This window comes from Schistocerca serialis, chromosome 1 (assembly GCF_023864345.2).
Source record: "Schistocerca serialis cubense isolate TAMUIC-IGC-003099 chromosome 1, iqSchSeri2.2, whole genome shotgun sequence".
NCBI lineage: Eukaryota > Metazoa > Arthropoda > Insecta > Orthoptera > Acrididae > Schistocerca > Schistocerca serialis.
Window position 1 is genome coordinate 573244218 of NC_064638.1, and position 20497 is coordinate 573264714.

Here is a 20497-nt window from a genome sequence, read left to right on the forward strand (position 1 = left end):
AGGTCACCAGCAATGTGAAAGGTAGTGAAAAAGTTAGCCAGGTGACAGGAAATGTAGGGGCCTTGCACAAAGATTTTCATGATGATCAGATGCTTATAGTAGGAGAAGCAGCAAACAGCCAGGCTAATGACTTGAATTACAGCCCTAAAGATTGTCTACATGTAACAGGAGCGACAATAGCACACAAATTAGGGTTTTCTGAGATTTTGCTGCGCATTGGCCGGTCCTGTGTAAACACAGCTATCAGCCGTGTAAACAGAGCTGAGTCCATTGTTGTTGTTGCTGCAACAGGGGAATTTGGGTGCAAACCATGGCCTGCACTTGAACGGGAGGCAGAAGTGCAAATTAGTTCAACTCCTTACAGGAAGTGTAAGGGAGACCACAAGCGTCATTATAAGTACTGGAGACTGAGAGACGCATATTTCTGAGGATAGAGTAAGATTATAGAGATTCACATACAAAACAAAAACCTGAGCAGAACAGTATCAATAAATAGACACTAATTTTCAAAAAGTAAAAGCTCTTAGTTTCAACATAAAGAGATTCAAGAACAAGGTAGATGAGCTTCTTTTATGTTTGGGAGACTTGGAAAGTTCTGAAAAAATAATTGTTTTTTGCCTGTCTGAACCCCGTGTATACATTGGCACAGATAATATAATTATGGTGTTATAGGCTAAAATAATTTTCATTGGAGTCAATACTGAAAAAGGAGGAGTTGCAACATATGTAAAAAATTGAACATAGCTAAAAATATTGAAATAAGCAGTTATTCTGTACATCAGAAACTAGGCGCACGTATTCGTGAGTTTTATTGGAGTATTTTTGTTGTAAGACAGTGGCGTGCGGAACGAGGTAGATATCTTTCATATAACTGTTCATGTGTGTAGTTCACCGTGCATTATAAGGAGCTCTAGGGGCTAATATGAAACGTCTTTAATCGGTTCTGCAATAATTAATGAGCAGTGTAGCCCATCTAGACATCCAGCAGCCTTGTCATGGACAAGGCGAATTGCGAGAAGTTTCTCTTGTACTCCGTCATATTATCAAATTCACGTTAACTGTCGAATGGGTAGCTTCGATGCAGGCGCCGCCTCTGCAACTGCAATGCTCTGAATCGTATCTAAGTTACGTTTGCGAACACGGGTAGTCGTGCTCAATTTTTTCGTCAAGGCACCATCTATAACCTTTCTAAATTCGTCACTATAGTTTTGTTACATCCAATAGTTGTGTACACGTACATATGACGATGCGAGATTGGTTTCGCTCCCTTATTTTTCCATTTGCTAATGGTGCAAGGGAAGGGAAGGGAATCATCTGTATCGGTGAAAGTCACCTACTCGTGGTTTCACCGTCGTTCAACCACTCTCCGTAGATGCTAACAACAGAAGCACGAGAATAGCCAAGCAGGTTCACCGTACCCGAGATGGTCGTTCCAGGCGCCGGACTATAACAATGTGCCCTTTGTCAAAATTTTTATGATGAAGCTGCAATGATGAGTATGACTATGGGGCCTGTAGAATCACAAGTAGCGACTAGAAGTCAGCAAGGTGGATAAAGGGGGAAGGGCAATATGGAGGTATGGTGTGAGGTGGAGCGTTGTGATTAGGGTTGGAAAGTTGGGTAAATCACGGGGCGGATTTCATTGTTTTGGAGTGGGAGTTGGTTAAAACGCCGGCGGGAGAGGATGGATAAGGCGTGATGGTGCATGAAGGTGTAACATGGATGCAGTGGCGCAGGATGATACATGGATTCGTTATTCTTGGATGGGAAATTGGGTGCTGGGATAAGTTTTGCGATTAATGTTTCGGATACGAAGGGGCCCTGGGAAGAAAAGAATGTGTGGGAAGATGAGTTGAGACAGGATGTGAGTTGGGGAAGGTATGTGCATGCAGAAGGCGAGACGGAGTAATGTCTTTCCAGGGTTTCAAGGGACTCACAAATAACAAAATTTAGGAGAGGGAGAGATCCAGGGAATGATAACGTGTGTCAGGATGCTGTGGATGAGGAAGTTTTAGGTGAGCATAATGGTAGGTTGTAGACTCCAGGTACGGCGTGTTAATAATTTTATTCGGTTCCATGCTTTGTTTTGGAAGATAAGGAGATGTGCGTTCCGTGTTAGTTTTCTATCGAGAGTTAGTCCTAAATACTTTACTGTGTTTGTCCGAGGGATGGGTTGGCTATAGATGGAGACGTGAAAATCTGGTCGACGGAAACGCAGAGTGTTGCGACCAAAGATGGTGACTTGGCTTTTCTGTAGATCCACTTGACGTTTCCACGTATTACACCACTCGACCAGGAGACTGAGGTGGCGCTGATAGGGGGCATCGGAGAGTTGAAGGGTCTGGTGGGTGGCTAGCTGGGCGTCGTCGTCAGCATGTTGCAGGAGGTCCGTCTGGGGGTGGCGGTTTGGGAATATCTGCAGTGTACAGGATTTAAAGGAGGTGTGGAAACACAGGGCCTTGAGCCAGGCCTGCAGTGGGGTGAAAGATACGGCAGCAGGTGTGGTGGACTGTGACACATGTAGGGCAGAGGTGAAGCAAGGATGCTATAATGCGGACATAGATTCCCCATTAATTTCTGCCCTGCTTATATATTTTCCTTGCCGCGTGCCGTGCGCACAGCGTCACCAAGCGGCATTCGATCATGCTGAGGGCAGTGGTCAGAATGTTTTGCCTCATCAGTGTATGTGTAAAGGCATTTAAAGGCCAACTCATTAAGAGGAAAGTAACCAAACAGTTTAGGATTCGGCAGCGAACGAACGGCACTTAGCACTAGCCGTCAGGACTGTGTCGAAGGTGAAAGTGAAATAGCGACGCGCTTCCCGACGCTTCCGCACTGCAGGAACTGGAAGTGAACTGTCGAAATGGTTTCGAAAAAGTATCTGAATTGTTGTATTATAGAAACGGAAGAGGACGCAGACGTGCATGAGATGCGAGATATAGTGCGAGACGAATTTGACGGAACACTGAAGTGTCTAAGTCGAAACAAGGCCCCGGGAGTAGACGACATTTCGTCAAAACCACTGACAGTCTTGGGAGAGCCAGCCATGACAATACCCTCCATCTGATGTGGAAGATATGCGAAAGAGGCGAAATACCGTCACACTTCAACAAGAATATAAAATTCCAGTTCAAGGAAAGCAGGTGATAAGTGCGAATTACAGTACTATCAGTATAACAAGGCATGGTTATAAAATGCTAACACGAATTCCTTACAGAGGAATGGAAAAACTGGTAGACGCCGACCTCGAGGAAGATCAGTTTGGATTCCGGAGAAATGTGGGTACAACGTGGCTACACTGGTTCTACGACTAATCTCAAAAGATAGGTTAAGGAAAGGGAAATCTACGTTTGTAGAATTAGTATATTTAGAGAAATCATTTGACAATGTTGAGTGAAATATTTCCAGAATGAGATTTTCACTCTGCAGTGGAGTGTGCGCTGATATGAAACTTCCTGGCAGATTAAAACTGTGTGCCCGACCGAGACTCGAACTCGGGACCTTTGCCTTTCGCGGACAAGTGCTCTATCAACTTTTTTTTTTTTTTTTTTTTATTTAAATCTCATTTTGTTCGTTATAATTCGTTTCAATTGTTCGTGGCGGACGTCACCTGACGCCCGTTGAAGTTCGTTATTGATCCATTAACTCAGTTTTTTTTATTACAGAGGGCAGCTTACCCTCTGACCGAACACGCTGAGCTACCGTGCCGGCTAGAACTGAGCTACCGAAGCACGACTCACGCCCGGTACTCAAAGCTTTACTTCTGCCAGTATCTCGTCTCCTACCTTCCAAACTTTACAGAAGCTCTCCTGTGAACCTTGCAGAACTAGCACCCCTAAAAGAAAGGATAATGCGGAGACATGGCTTAGCCACAGCCTGGGGGACGTTTCCAGAATGAGATTTTCACTCTGCAGCGGAGTGTGCGGTATACTGGCAGAAGTAAAGCTTTGAGTACCGGGCGTGAGTCGTACTTCGGTAGCTCAGTTGGTAGAGCACTTGCCCGCGAAAGGCAAAGGTCCTGAGTTCGAGTCTCGGTCGGGCACACAGTTTTAATCTGCCAGGAAGTTTCATATTGAGTGAAATACTCTGAAATTCTGTAAGTAGCAGGGGTAAAATACAGGGATCGAAAGGCTATTTACGACTTCTACAGAAACCAGATGGCAGTTATAAGACTTCAGGGGCATGATAGGGCAACAGTGTTTGAGAAGGGAGTAAGACAGGGTTGTAGCCTATACCAGACGATGTTCAGTATGCACATGGAGCAAGCAGTAAGTGAAACCAAACAAAAAGCTGGAGTAGGGTTTTAAGTGGAAGAAGAAGACATAAAAACTTCGAGGTTTGCTGATGACATTGTACTTCTGTCAGAGATAGCAAAGGACTTGAAAGAATAATTGAACGGAATTGACAGTGTCTTAGAAAAAGAATGATGTAAGATGAACATCAACAAAACCAAAGCAACGATAATGGAATATAGTCGAAGTAAATCAGGTGATGCTGAGGGAATTAGATTAGGAAACAACACATTTAAAACTATTAGATAAGTTTTTTTGTTTGAGAAGCAAAATAACTGATGATGCCCGAAGTAGACAGGATATGAAATGTAGACTGGCCATGGAAAGCAAAGGTTTCTGGAGAAGAAAAATTAGTTAACAATGGATATAGATTTAAGTGTTACTAAGTCTTTTCTGAAGGTATTTGTGTGGAGTGTAAACATGTATGGAAGTGAAACATGGACGATACCCAGTTTAGACAAGAAGAGAAAGATGCTTTCGAAATGTGGTGCTACAGAACATTGTTGAAGATTAAATGAGTAGGTCACGTAACTGATGAGGAGATACTGAATAGAATTGGGGAGACAAGAAATTTGTGGCACAACGTGGGATAGGTTGATAGGACACATTCTGCGACATCAAGGGATCACCAATTTAATACTGGAGGGAAATATGGGGGGGGGGGGGGGGGGATGAAAATCGTATACGGAGACCAAGAGAGGAATATCCTAAGCAGATTTAGAACGATGTAGGTAGGATTGGTTATTCGGAGATGAAGAGACTTGCACAGGGTAGGATAGCATGGAGAGGTGCATTAAACCAGTCTTCGTAGTGAAGGCCACAGCAAAAGCATCGGAATTGAACGAAACTTTTGCAGGCACGCGCAGCTACTAATGCTTACGCTGCAATAAGTGCCGACCATAATGGTAAAGACAATTGGAAAAATGAATAACAAAACATTGAGATGGAGGGTGCATGTCAGGTAGTAATAGCAGCGTTTGGTGTCTTTTCTCAGGTTTTTCGGACGCCGCTCAGCTTCTTTTTTTTTTTTTTTTATTGGTCCAGTGAGTGAGGGCGGTAGCTGGCGGCAGTGACAGCGCTTAATCGTCGCTGGCAGGACAGGGAATTACTTAACCCGCCGTGCTGGCTTCAATCTGACGCGGACACGCGATGCACTGCTCTCGAAACGCTCGGAGTGGTCAACAAAAAGGCCCGTTTCGGCAGCGGCGCTGCGGCCACAAATTATCGACGTGTGACACCGCAGCCGAGACGCCGGCGCGGCTTTCCCTGATCTGCAGTAATAACAGGGCCGGCGAGACACGGGGGACGCCACAGCCGCAGGCAATTACCGGCCAGTGACCGCGCAGTAGGGGTCACGGGCGCGGCAGGCAGGGGCCAGATTACACGCCGCTCATTACGTGGTGCCGCCTCGGATACTCACAGCTCGGCTCAGCTCTTTAAGCTCTCCGCGAGCTGGACTCTTACCTTTCTCCTGCAACTCTCACGCTTCCAGAGTACAAGGGAAATGTTGCGCCATTTCCTACTTTTGTACCTGGTAACCTAAAACTAACACTAAAAGTGAAACATAAGTGATTTGTTGTTGTTGAGATCTACCCAAGCTTCGTTGCTGGTACATAAATCAAGTCATCATTCTGCACTTAAATTAACAACTCCCGTAAATCGATGTTCGCATTCCTAGCTGAGTGATCAGTGCGGCTGACTCCCATGCAGGGAACTCCAGTTCGACTCCTGTTGTTGCCAGGGATTTTAAGTAGTGGACGCCATGATATGGGGTGTATTCAACCTCGCGAGCTACTCCACCGATTAGTAGCGGTTCCAAGGTCAAGAAACCCGACGACGGCCGGGAGAGCGGTGTGCCGACCACATGCCCTTCCAGACCGCATCAGATGACGTCATTTACAGAGGATGATACGGCGGTCGGTCGGACCCGATTGACCCGCCTACGACTGGAACATGCTAAACGGCTAACTAGTGGCACCAATCCTGTTACAGGTTGCCTATCTAGCGGCTTCCAGGGGCAACAAAAGAATCATTTTCACTGATTCATACGGCTATAGATCGAGTTTAAAAAAATGGTTCAAATAGCACTATGGGACTTAACATGAGGTCATCAGTCCCCTAGACTTAGAACTACTTAAACTTCACTAACCTAAGGACATCGCACACATCCATGCCCGAGGCAGGATTCGAACCTGCGACCGCAGCAGCGGCGCGGTTCCGGACTGAAGCGCCTAGAATCGCTCGGCCACAACGGCCGGCAGATCGAGTTCAAAATATAATATGCCATCATAATCTACTCATTAACAACTAGAATTTTATGTTAAAAATTTAACATAACTCCGTTATTACTGTGGGGAACTTCGTATATGTCTTACGGCAGCGTAACTCACAGCGCGTAAATTACCCACACTGTATTTATTCATTACTTGAGAATGAGAGCACTGAGCGACTTCCAACGAACGTTACACATAATTTCAAACCTTCACGAAACATGACACCCCCCCCTCCCCCCGCAGCATAATGATGAAAGGAATAAAGTTTGTCCCTTATTACATTTTCGCTGTTCGTGCAGTAAAATGCTTTATCGGACATTACGTTTTTATTTACTACTTCTTTACCGTTAACTCTACTCGCAACACATTTTTCAGACATCGTCGACATATACCATTTAGTCTACCCTAAATAATTTTGTCGCTGTACGAAACATGTTCGGGATATTGACGTTTTATACATGGTTCAAATGGCTCTGAGCACTATGGGACTTAACTGCTGTGGTCATCAGTCCCCTAGAACTTAGAACTACTTAAACCTAACTGACCTAAGGACATAACGTCCATGCCCGAGGCAGCATTCGAACCTGCGACCGTAGCGGGCGCACGGTTCCAGACTGAAGCGCCTAGAACCGCTCGACCACACCGGTCGGCTTTATACAAGGGAGTTCAGTTCTTTGAAGAATGGCGGGTTGCGTTTCACTGATACGCTGCTGACTAATAATACTGCAAAAGCGTGTAGGCGACATGCAGTGAAGGTCAAACTGGTATCAAGTGTCCTTTGTGCATGGATATGGAAATCATTACCATTGCAACGTAACAGCATAAGGTAGATAAAAAGTTTGCCATCTACATTCCGCAGCTAAGAGAAGATTCTCATTGAGAATTCGCAATTAGATGGTTATCGTTCGTGAAAACATCGTGTTTGACCTCAAGCAACAAGGAGAAGTGTCTACAAACATACATCGGAATTAGCCACAGGATCGCGATTTGTAGAGACTTCGGTTTCTCGTTCCACGATATGGTGCTCACATTCGTTCCTGTTCCACTACTGTCAAGCGAATACGGCATAGATGGTTTCAAAAGGGCCATACTGAACGTCATACACGATTTGGATTGCTTCACGCTTCTAGCTTCCGAGAGGACGTGTAGGATAGTACAGCCACGTCACCTTCTCTGAGTCAGGAAATGGGCTTGTTTGTAGCGACACGAGGTAATTATCTGCGCGGACTGTGCTCCACGACAGCCACTGTTACGACTTTCCTTGGCGCGGCAGCAGAGCGATTCACACCGACAGCGGTACGCCAGACAACAACACCGGACAAAGGAGTAACACCACGACCTCTTTCTCAGACGAGTCCTGGTTCTCCGTATAGCATCGCGACGGACGTGCCAGTCTGAGGAGGTTCCGAGGAGAATAAATATTGCCAGATTACATATCTCGTTGTCATAAGGATCCAGTGTCTGGCGTGATGGTATGGGCTGCCATTGGGTACACATTTCGGCTCTCACAGCCGTGAAGTTCTACAGCAATCGTTACATTTCTAATGTGGTTAGGGTCTCTGTGACTTTATCTTTCAACAAGATAACGCAAGACCGCATTTCGCCTGGTGCTGTCCTGACGTATCTCGATACAGAAGATGTTTCACTGTTGCCCTGGCAAGGATGTTCTCCAGATCTCTCACCTATTCAAAACATATGGCCATGGGTTTCGGAAAAACTGGCTTACCTCCAGTCGCCAAATGCAGCGACTGACGAACTCTGACATAGAGTAGTGTAGTGTAGAATGACGTGACGCGTTGCTGCTGCCAGAGGTGGCATTTCCCTTCAGCAAATTTCGCACCCTTTATACCTCCAGATCACCTACAAAAATGTAATCATGTATGCTTTCTGATATTCTATGTAGGCAATATAATGTTCGCTGTTTGCTATCCTTCCCGGTGTTGCAAATTAACCCCTATAAATATCAAGGCATATTCCAAAACGTGCAGTACCAAGGGGCGGGCGGGTACCTTGTGCATACTAGAAAAAAATAAAAACAAATTTTGTTAATTGTTGTTGTAGTATATTAACAACATACCTTTTAAAGAAACGCTGATATATAAGTATGGTCGAGAATGTGAAAATACCTTTTAGCGCACTCTTACTAATATCAATGCACTTTCAATAACGGGCACTACCGACCTCATTACCATCACAAAAAATTTAATCACTGGAAGTTTCGTTCATTGTTGTTAGCTTATACTCTCAGCAGACTTTTGAAAGAGATATTGATGTGTAAATAAGGCCCTCAGCTTCGAAATAGTAAATAGGACATTCATTGGGGAAAGTGAAATCTGCTACTGAAACTTAAATTTTTGGGTTAAGTTTAGCTTAAAAATTTAAAACACATATGGAATCTGGTAGAAGAATTCACTAGAACCAATAAAAATTTTTTTGAAGTTTTTTCTAAAGATGAGCATAAAGACTCGCCCCACTTTGTTTCGCGAGGGTTAATAAGTAGCAGTCTACTTATCTTTTTCTAGTCGTTTTGTGTAGAGTTGCTGGTCCACGGCTTCAAATGATGTCTGAGATGGTTTGAAAGCTTCAATAAGAAACAAAATCGTTGGCGTAATGCTCGTTTACTGTTATTATTATTACCTTGTAGCACAAATGTTCAAATGTGTGTGAAATCTTATGGGCTTAACTGCTAAGGTCATCAGTCCCTAAGCTTACACACTACTTAACCTAAATTATTCCAAGGACAAACACACACCCCCATGCCCCAGGGAGGACTCGAACCTCCGCCGGAACCAGTCGCACAGTCCATGACTGCAGCGCCTGAGACCGCTCGGCTAATCCCGCGCGGCCCTTGTAGCACAAAAATAAAAAGATTTCTGTGCTCAATTTCAATATTGCCATTATCATTATTACCGCCATGCTATTCCTCAGAAATGAATATACACCGTGTCATCTGAAGCTATCAGTACAAATCAGCAAGTGTCGCTCAAGTCACTGAGCTAGTAACTGTCGTAATTTACCGAAAAATTAACCATTTCAAGTTGAGGCTCCTTCTTTTATTATGGTAGCTTGTTATCGCAATACTTTAGCGTCTACGTAGCCATACGTGACAATTATAAAGAGTCTTCTGGATCAGACATTCGATGTCAATTCTCAGCATGATTGAGAGTGGATCAAAATAGAGTTCGAGGACGCTGGCAGATTACCGCCTCTGATCGCTTTCAAATCATATCTGTAATATATTGATTGAATCGGATTGACATGAGGGTAAATACTTGTATACGAAGTGTGAGAATGTTCATTCTAAAACGCGGTTGCAAGGTATCCAAATAAAGTGGCGAGTGACAGATTCTCATATACATGAAAATCCGAATTATACCGACAAAATTTCGTAGATTGCACAGGGATATTTTCTGAGTATTTTTGTATAGAGGACCCATGTCCTCTTGTCGATCGTTACAAAGTAACTGCATGTAGTTTCAATTCTTATTCCCATTTATCTTTGTATCTGTATTGCACTAAAGTACCTGCTCAACAGTGTCGTTGTCGACGCTACGACCTATGTGGGAAACAAAATTGTTGCTTTCACTCACGTTAATGGCTGTTGGCAGCAGTAGTTTCCATTTCAGTCTTCGCCCTTAAGCTTGCATTCCGTGCCCTTGATTCAGTCTCGGGGGTGTTTTTTTCCGATAGTGTCTGTTGCACGAAGCAGTGTGGGTAGACTTACCAGTGAAGAGTTGCCCGATTCGCACCTCGTGAATGGATTCACTGAACGCTATGGAAGAGCCACATAACAGCCATATTCTGGCTGTTCCAGCAGCGACGGCAAACACATCACAGCATGCTTGCATCATTAAAGAGTGCGTATGAGAAACCAGATCCTCCCGTGTTTTGATGATCACAGGATATATCGCTGTTGTGGAGGCTGGTTGGGTTGATTTGGGGGGAAAAAACAAACAGCGATGTCATCTTGTCTCATTGGATTATGGAAGGGTGGGGAAGGAAGTCGGCCGTGCCCTGTCAAAGGAACCATCCCGGCATTTGCCTGAAGCAATGTAGGGAAATCACGGAAAACCTAAATCAGGATGGCAGGACGCGGGACTGAACCGTCGTCCTCCCGACTGCGAGTTGTGGAGGTATTTCAACGAGAAGAAAGGTGACTGGCGTAACAAAACGAATAAATCACAAATACATTATTAGTCTGTAACGAATCACCGAATTTATACATACCTCAACAAAAGTTTGGAGTATCATAGAGTTTACTACAATGATTTCCTATAGTACATCAATTGAGGTTTGTGCAATACCTTATTGACAAAATAAACTTAATTCCTTCTGAATAGAAACACAATTTTGATTAGTTACAAAAAGCCATTACAAAACAAAGCAGCCTCTCTCCTAAGTGTACATCTTGAAACAAAAACGGTGAAAATCTTTATCTCATCATGGTGATTGTCAGTTTAGTATTGAGTTTGTCCTCCCCGCCCACGGATGAGTTCTTCAACTCTGCGAGGCATGCTCTGGATGAGACCATCAAGTTTATCTGGCGATATGCGGTCCCATTCCCCAGTGGCAGCTTTAGTGAGAGCCTGAAGATTGTCAGGTGGATTCGGACGCTGTGCAATGGGCACCTCGAGCAGGCCCCACGTATTCTCCATTGCATTCATTTCTGGGGACTGTGCTGTACAGTGCATTCGGTTGATATTGCATCTTTGAAGATACAGAGACGCTGGTAGAGTACGGTGCGGTGTTGCATCGTCATCAACTACGATGAAGTTGTCATTGACTTCACGTCTGCAGGGCCTTACAATTGTGACTGGTTTGCAGGAACCCTTAGAGGCGACGGGGACCGGTCAAAATGCCGTAGAAAAGAATTAGCGGTGTACGCAGTCCGATTATTATTGCCGTCCAGAAAATTACACTTCCACCAGCAAAAGGATGTAGTTGCTGAACGCATCGGCGTTTCCGGTGTCGTCTAACTCTTCAACAAAGCCCTAACACGTCTAGTGTTCGATCGTAAAACGATTCTGGTCTTCTTCGCAAACATGACGTTACTCCATTGTGCAGTGGTCTGGTGTTGACGTGTAGGAGTCCAGGTCCTTGGATTGCGTTCGTTCCGTTGGTTCAGTGCAAAACTTCTCATTGATATTCTAGAATGAAGACCACCGTGATGCAATCTTCTACGCACTGTTTAGTATGAGTTGCCCGGGAGAAGTCATTTCCAATATTTCCGACAATTGATGTTGGGCGCCTGTGAGCCCACAAAAATGGCTCTGAGCACTATGCGACTTAACTTCTGAGGTCATCAGTCGCCTAGAACTTAGAACTAATTAAACCTAACTAACCTAAGGACATCACACACATCCATGCCCGAGGCAGGATTCGAACCTGCGACCGTAGCGGTCGCCCAGCTCCAGACTGTAACGCCTAGAACCGCACGGCCACTCCGGCCGGCTGTGTGCCCACAGTTGGAGGAAACGATCCTCCATTTATATTGTCATACAAGGACGATCACTGAGAGGTCTATCGTTCACATTTCCCGTCTCTCTGTATTTTCTTCACACCTCAGACACATCACGTTGAGTGACACGTAACCGACCGGTAACATCTTGCTGTGTATGACCTGCTGAAAGTAAAGGCATTATCCTGACTCTATCGAAGTGTTATATGCCTCTATGTGATTTGCTACTGCACTGCTGAACACAAACTGAATGAAACTGTTGCTGACACTGTTTACATGGTTGGGAAACGGCTACAAAGCATGCCAGTAGTGAACACCGTCCAAGTATGGGCTCTAGCTGGACAACGACGAAGTGCCCAGACCAGTGAGACCACTGGTATCATAGACTATATTTTACGATAGTATTCCAAACTTTCATTGAGCAGTGTAATGAAATACTCATAATCTCCGAAATTATGTCGGTGGTGTTCATGTTCATTCTGTATACTCATCTGTAATACAGAAACACCGCAAAATTTACAGAATATGTTAATGTGAGTCCCAGTCATTACAAATAAATAAATTCAAATTATCTAAAGGATTCGTTTCTCGTCCACTCTCTGCATTTCCGAAACCACAGTCTGTAAGATATCATTACTTGTGAGTGGCGGTCAGTAGTGAGCGCTCGTTCTCGGGAGAAAATGAGGCGCACGTACTTCTAACAGCATCACACGCGACACCCGGAACAATTTGCTCAGATTAAAGGAGCATGAGAAATTACCAAGCAGCCAACGGGAAGTGGAGTGGGAAAGCGAACGAGGATGGCCTCATATCCGAAATGGACAGTAGATGACGCCTTCCAGAGCCTGACCCGGCGGTCAGTCTGCGTGAAAGTGTTGCGGTGATGAAATTTGTATTCCGTTAGGCTTCTCTACTCAGCGACAGCAGCCGTCATGCAGTACGGTTCTAACGAATAATGCTGACCCGCCAAAAAAACTGCTCCCTCTTGACATCGCAGCTGACTGTATGGTGAAAGATAAGGTGATCTGAAGGCAAGCCGGCCGGTGTGGCCGTGCGGTTCTAGGCGCGTCAGTCTGGAACCGCGAGACCGCTACGGTCGCAGGTTCGAATCCTGCCTCGGGCATGGATGTGTGTGATGTCCTTAGGTTAGTTAGGTTTAACTAGTTCTAAGTTCTAGGGGACTGATGACCTCAGCTGTTAAGTCCCATAGTGCTCAGAGCCATTTGAACCATCTGAAGGCAAGAGAAAAAATGAAAATCAGTAATTGCTAAAAGCGCGATGTTCCTTTAACGAGAGTACACACGAAGAAAAGGAAACTATAGTTTTTATAATGCGAAAATATATTGCCAGAATATAACAGCAGAGGCTTTTAGGTCGTAATAGATACAAAAATAACCAAGACTGGTTTTCAACAAAGAAATCTTTCAGCAGTCTACTGTAGTAGTTTTTGTGGAGCACGGAAAATGTGACACGGTATACAGTTTCTTAATCACCGTAAGCAGTTTGAAGCAATACTCCTCAGCGAGAAACTTCCAAGGCTCTAATTGGCCTTGGTATTAGTTATGAACGTAGACAATAAGGCGCACGAATTTAAGGTGCTAAGAGTCTCACAACAGAGACTATTTGCTCAGTTTAACGTTGTGTAGATAAATACCTGATCGCCAAAGAGAAACAGAGAACGAAAGGAAACGAGGATGTCACACTCTAAATAAGGAGACAGCGATGCCTTCACAGTTTTAACGTAATGTCCCGGACTGTATGCAGATGGTGCAGTTTCTAAAAGACTCTTAGGGAGCGTACGGTCAGAGTCGCACTAGGTTAGGACGGCAGTTGTGTAGCGTTGTGCATTTAAAAGCTGCACTGTTGCGCCGCGCACACATCTGTACTTCGTGGAAACGTCACAACATTGAACCATACTCAAAGGTAGCCGAAAATACGGGAAATCAGTATTCGAGAAATACTGCCAGCACTACCACGTGGTTTTCACAGAAACAGAGCGCCAATGAATCTTACTTTTGTAAGTTATTACTGAATAAATCTTATAAACAAGGTCAAGCAGCAGTTGCACATGTCTGTTATACAGTGATGTGTTGCTCCTTTATACTTTTATTATCTAATCCTGTTGTCTGATCACTCAAAGGAAGTTTAACAGACATCCATATCAATCCACATTCGCAGCAGCCAGAAAACCTGGCCAAATACCAACGGACAGCAAATCACGGAATAGCGTAGTGCCACCTATCCATGCACTGTGTGTCAGCTTTGCAGCATTTTCATCTCCAAAACCTTATATTTAACGCAGAAGTTTAAGATGACGTGTAACATGTGACATTCGGTTCATGTTCTTATCACTATAAACACCTAAGAATTTAGGATATTTTGTTTCGCTTATTGATTTACCCTCAGGCATTATTTCTAATGGTCTGGTCAGGCCTCGTGCAATACTGAATTGCACGTATTGTGGTTTATTTGAATTCAGTGACAGTCAACTGGTAGTGAACTAGTTATTAATTTTTAGAAAGTATTATTTACATTTTCATGCACTGAAGGTACTGCTTTGGACTTGATCATAATAATTGCATCGTCAGTAAAGAGAATAATTTTTATTATTTGAATATATGAAGGAAGATCATTTTTATACAACAAAACAAGAGCGGGCCCAGTATCGATCCCTGTGGTAGACCTGTAGTTATTATTCCTCATTCTGAAGCTGCTGTTTTGTTGTGTACATACCGTGAGTTTATTAACGCAACACTCTGCATCCCTTTAGTTAGAGAGGATGAAAACCAGTTAACAGCAAGATCTCTAATACCATAACATCTGAGATTCTCCAAGACGAAAATGTAAACTACGCAATCAAATTCTTTTGACAAGCCACAGAAGATATCAGCTAGCAATATTTTGCCTTTCAAATTTTGTATACTCTGATTCGTAAGCCGGGTACTAACCAGGGAGGACTTTTGTACTGGGTAATCGCAGTCACTTGCAGCACATAATCTGGCTGACAGCACCGCTGCTTTAGGCGCGCGGTGGCGTGAGCTGGGTGTGCGCTGCCGGCGGCCGGAGGCTCGCCTGTTACGAGCGGAGCGACCCGTTATCAAAACTGCTCAGCTTAGCTCGGCCTGTAAAGCAAAGCGCGTGACGCCCGCTGCTCGTGTTGCAGGAGCTGATGATGCACAACTGCCGCCCCGCCCGCCACTGCGAGTGAACCTGTCGCGCGCAACTCAGGTGAGTACAGGCCTCTCACACTCCTACCAGTGCACCAGATGTGACTCCTGACATTTGAAGAGAGTACTCACTCAGCTACGTAGGCAATATAAACAAAGAAAAACAACAACAAAAAACGAAAAATCGCCTTCGCGATTGTTGGCGACGCGCTGAACTTGATGTGACCTCATTTCCACCAAGACTTATGCACTGTCGACAGTAGTCAAATTTCATTTAATTTCGTATATACATGTAGACGAAATGCAGTAACGTACAGATACAGGGCTATTACAAATGATTGAAGCGATTTCATAAATTCACTGTAGCTCCATTCATTGACATATGTCCACGACACACTACAGATACGTAGAAAAACTCATAAAGTTTTGTTCGGCTGAAGCCGCACTTCAGGTTTCTGCCGCCAGAGCGCTCGAGAGCACAGTGAGACAAAATGGCGACAGGAGCCGAGAAAGCGTCTGTCGTGCTTGAAATGCACTCACATCAGTCAGTCATAACAGTGCAACGACACTTCAGGACGAAGTTCAACAAAGATCCACCAACTGCTAACTCCATTCGGCGATGGTATGCGCAGTTTAAAGCTTCTGGATGCCTCTGTAAGGGGAAATCAACGGGTCGGCCTGCAGTGAGCGAAGAAACGGTTGAACGCGTGCGGGCAAGTTTCACGCGTGGCCCGCGGAAGTCGACGAATAAAGCAAGCAGGGAGCTAAACGTACCACAGCCGACGGTTTGGAAAATCTTACGGAAAAGGCCAAAGCAGAAGCCTTGCCGTTTACAATTGCTACAAGCCCTGACACCCGATGGCAAAGTCAAACGCTTTGAACTTTCGGCGCGGTTGCAACAGCTCATGGAAGAGGATGCGTTCAGCGCGAAACTTGTTTTCAGTGATGAAGCAACATTTTTTCTTAATGGTGAAGTGAAAAGAGAATCCTCACGCATTCGTGCAGCAAATCCGCAATTCACCAAAAGTTAACGTGTTTTGTGCAATCTCACGGTTTAAAGTTTACGGCCCCTTTTTCTTCTGCGAAAAAAACGTTACGGGACACGTGTATCTGGACATGCTGGAAAATTGGCTCATGCCACAACTGGAGACCGACAGCGCCGACTTCATCTTTCAACAGGATGGTGCTCCACCGCACTTCCATCATGATGTTCGGCATTTCTTAAACAGGAGATTGGAAAACCGATGGATCGGTCGTGGTGGAGATCATGATCAGCAATTCATGTCATGGTCTCCACGCTCTCCCGACTTAACCCCATGCGATTTCTTTCTGTGAGGTTATGTGAAAGATTCAGTGTTTAAACCTCCTCTACCAAGAAACGTGCCAGAACTGCGAGCTCGCATCAACGATGCTTTCGAACTCATTGATGGGGACATGCTGCGCCGAGTGTGGGAGGAACTTGATTATCGGCTTGATGTCTGCCGAATCAGTAAAGGGGCACATATCGAACATTTGTGAATGCCTAAAAAAACTTTTTGAGTTTTTGTATGTGTGTGCAAAGCATTGTGAAAATATCTCAAATAATAAAGTTATTGTAGAGCTGTGAAATCGCTTCAATCATTTGTAATAACCCTGTATTATCAAATGAACATAGAAGTAGAGCGCAATAATAAAATATTGAGACGTAATTCAGTATATCTATCTACACATACCACTATATTAAAGTCCCCGTTGCCTTTTAAGTCTGTATGTGAAGGCTAATTTCAGGGGCTGCAGCAGAAATTTCGATACGGTTTTCACTAACACGTAGACAGATTGATTCAAGAGAAACATTTACGTAAAGAGGACGGTGAGAAACAGTTCAAAAAGCTTGTAAAGGTATTGCAGGGCAGATCACGCTGGGACAGAATTGTTAAGAAAAAATTTCGATACGTTGTGTCGTTTCCGACTTGACGTTAGCCATTCAGGTCGTTGCACGCGCAGATTGAAGCACTTGGTCGCGCTAAAATGCGATAACGCATAGACATCTGTGGGTCCATGAGTTAGGCCTACCACTTGTTGAAATGCTCATTACTAGTTAAAATGTGACCTTTTCTGAAGTGATAAATGTAAGGTTGGTGGGCAAAAGCTAAGTTTCTTCGGTTTTAGGAAACCAAGTGAAGAGCATCTTTGGCGATACTGTCTCTAGTCTCTAGTCCCGGGTCCCGGGTTAGATTCCCGGGAACGTCGGGTATTTTCTCCGCCCGGGGACTGGGAGTTCGTGTTGTCCTCATCATTTCATCATAATTCCGGAAAGTGGCGAGATTAGACGGTGAAAAGATTGAGACTTCCTGCGGCCGCTGATAACGACGCAGTTGAGGGCCCCCTCAAACCAATATCATCACATCATCATCATTATCATCATCATCATCATCTGGCAGGCTGCTTAAATTTGTGCGCGCGACGACCCGATTAGATAACTTCAACGCTAATTAAGTCGGAAACGGTGCAACGATTCCAATGTTTGTCTTAACAATTATTTCCCAGCACAGCCGATCCTGAAACATCCTTATACTGTTTCTGACCACCATGGATAATTTTTTATAGCTATGCCAAACTGGTCACGCAGCCGTACACACTTTGTTCTTGCTACCTTGCGGATCAGAGGGGGATTGCTAGTACAATATCACAATATAAATTAAGTATTTTGATGAGAATTGTGTCCACGGCCTCAGTGTAGTTAATATAGCTTTTAAAGTATTTATTGCCACTGCAGTTTAGATCCTTCGTCACCGTCAAGCGTTGTTAGACGTTAAAGCCCCCTCTACAACATAACGTTGCGACATTTTACTACATAACTCCCAGTAGTTTCAAACCAAATACATGTTGGAATTCAAGCACCATGTTGCTACACGAGCTTTATACTTCGATGCCTATTGTGGATGTGTTTCTGCTAGCTGACTGCTGCTCCTGTGCTAGCTACAAGGCGTATGCTCACATGGTGTGTGGAATAGCGGCTGGACTTATATCACCACATGTACTTGGTTTAAGAGTGCCGACGACTTTATTCCAGCATGTCGCAACGCAACACTGTAGAATGGAATTCAACAACATTCCACAACGCCTGACGATGACGAAGGATCTAAATTGCAGTCGCAACAAATACGTTTAATGGCCATATGCGGAAAGCATCCACTCAAAAATTAAACATTTCAGGGACAACTTAGGTAAATCAAATATCTGATTTAGTAACAATACGATAAAACCAAAGAGATATGCAGTATATGAGGGATGGAATAACAGCGGCAGAAAATTTTTACGTAATTATTTAACAAGTCAGCTGCTCGTCGCATGGTGGTTAGCGTCACTGACTCTAGGTTCCCGATCGGCTCGGAGATTTTTCTTCTCTCGAGGACTGGGTGTTTGTGTTGCCCTGGTCATTTCATATCATCTTCATCGACGAAAAATTGCCGAAACGGCACCAAATAGAAAGATCTGCACCAGGTTGCCGAACAACCCCCTACCATCATTTCATTTCATTACTTTAAAATTAACATGTAATGCAGATGATGGCACTGTACACTTTTCAGATAAGACTGCAAAACTATTCATCGCATCAGTCCAAGTAATCACTCAGTTATACTACCTAATACCAGAGATGTTCGTATCTTTTAGTGTGATGGCGTTGTTTGCTCTTATAACATGGAAATAGTTACATGACCCGGTGTTGTGTGGATCCTTGCAGGAATTAATTATCAACTTACCCTCATTTAATATTATGCTAACAAACTTTTTTTTGTACAGAGTCAAGGAAAAGGAAGTACGTTTATATGAACAAAAAGCAATTTCGAGGGTGGTGATTTGAAACAACTTTTTCATCATTCTTACTGCTCGTTTTTGTGATGGGACCATACTATTTTCAAATTCGTTTTAACGTTCGCTAAGAGCGTGATCGCTTTCATTTTAAATGGTGTTGTGCAGGAAATATTGATCGTCTATTATGCAATATAATGACGATTACAGCATGACCTCAGAAAATGCAACGAGATGGCTACAATATTTCAAGATCGAAATGGCAGAGGCTGATGAAGAAAAGCATCTGTTAAGCTGCCTAACTGAAAAAAACTGGTTCTTGTTATTGGTGGAATCGCATTCGTTTATGTCATTTGAAGCCATTAATAGAGTGCGGCTGCTTTATAATAATTGTTAGTTGAATGAATGCCGGTTTATCCTTTACCAAAAGATATCCTAAGGATACTACAGGTTAGATACAGTATAGTTTATGGATGTGAAACTAGTGTATTATAGAAACATTCGTATTACAATTCTCTTGAAAGATTATCAGGTTTAGTGATCAATTTCACGAACTGCAGTTCTCAGATGAAACCGAAAGACACGATAGCGTTTCGATGAGTTTTCGGCAACCTGATGAGTTCCTTGTACGCTTTTGTTGTCTGTATGGCCTTGTGCAGCTCAAAATACTGATGCTGCAGTTTGTGTAAGAAGTATACGGCTTAGACTTTGACACTGTCTGTTTTTTGTTTAGAACGCAGAAAGATTTCGGTTACATTATTGGGAATAGCAGACTATGCCTTCCAGGAAATTTTAGTCATATATTTGCTCAGACAGGATTCAACATGGTTGTTGCATCGTGAGTGGGCGTTAGTTTGCCTTGTCGTTAGATTACACTTCCTTTTTCTGTGATGTATACCCATTTATCCACAAATGTATAGCTAACGAAGCATGCCATTTTTCTTCTAATGGGTCTTTTCTGATCCTACCGAGATGAGATTTTAGGCTTGATTAGTCTCATTCTAATCTTTTTTTTTCCGTGACGAAGTTTTCCTGAGGCTCGTTCAGCTTTCTGCTGCTCACTCAAGTACCGTAAATTAGCTGGTCAGTTGAAATTACCGATACGGGAAGCCGTCATTGACCAGTGACGTAGGCGATGCCATGTGATGTCATACGTCCGCAGACAGAGAAAGGACAAAACACTGGCAATATTTATTTTTACTTCTGTGTTATATTTTAAAATGTAGGTTCAGGTGTCAGCTGATCTGTAGCGCAGGCCGAGGTCTTGGTTAGATCGGGAGGTGACAGATTGTGAACTGGCGGAGGAAATGAATTTAATGCCATGTGGAAATTACAGTTCTTATTACGGCCCGTATCTGACGCATGTAGGGTTCGCTGAGTGGCTTGCAGGCAGGCCCCCAATTTGACGTCGTCATAGGTCGAAGCAGATATGTGGTATCGATATGCTCAATATTTACGAATTAATCTGGAACTCGTGTTGCAAAACGAATAGTAACAGAAAACTGTAGCCGAGTA

The 20497-nt window shown here is 43.9% G+C and overlaps 1 protein-coding gene across 3 annotated transcripts in view; it reads left to right on the forward strand.

Annotated features, from left to right (window-relative positions):
- Positions 1-20497, forward strand: part of LOC126476340 (uncharacterized) — a 676721-nt gene that overhangs the window by 161979 nt on the left and 494245 nt on the right. For 2 of the 3 annotated variants that reach the window (XM_050103534.1, XM_050103533.1), the window contains exon 2: positions 15187-15251. The exons of the other annotated variant lie outside the window; for it this stretch is intronic. The gene's annotated coding sequence lies outside the window, so the exon portion shown is untranslated. The remainder of the gene's footprint in view (positions 1-15186; positions 15252-20497) is intronic. 3 annotated transcript variants of the gene reach the window in all.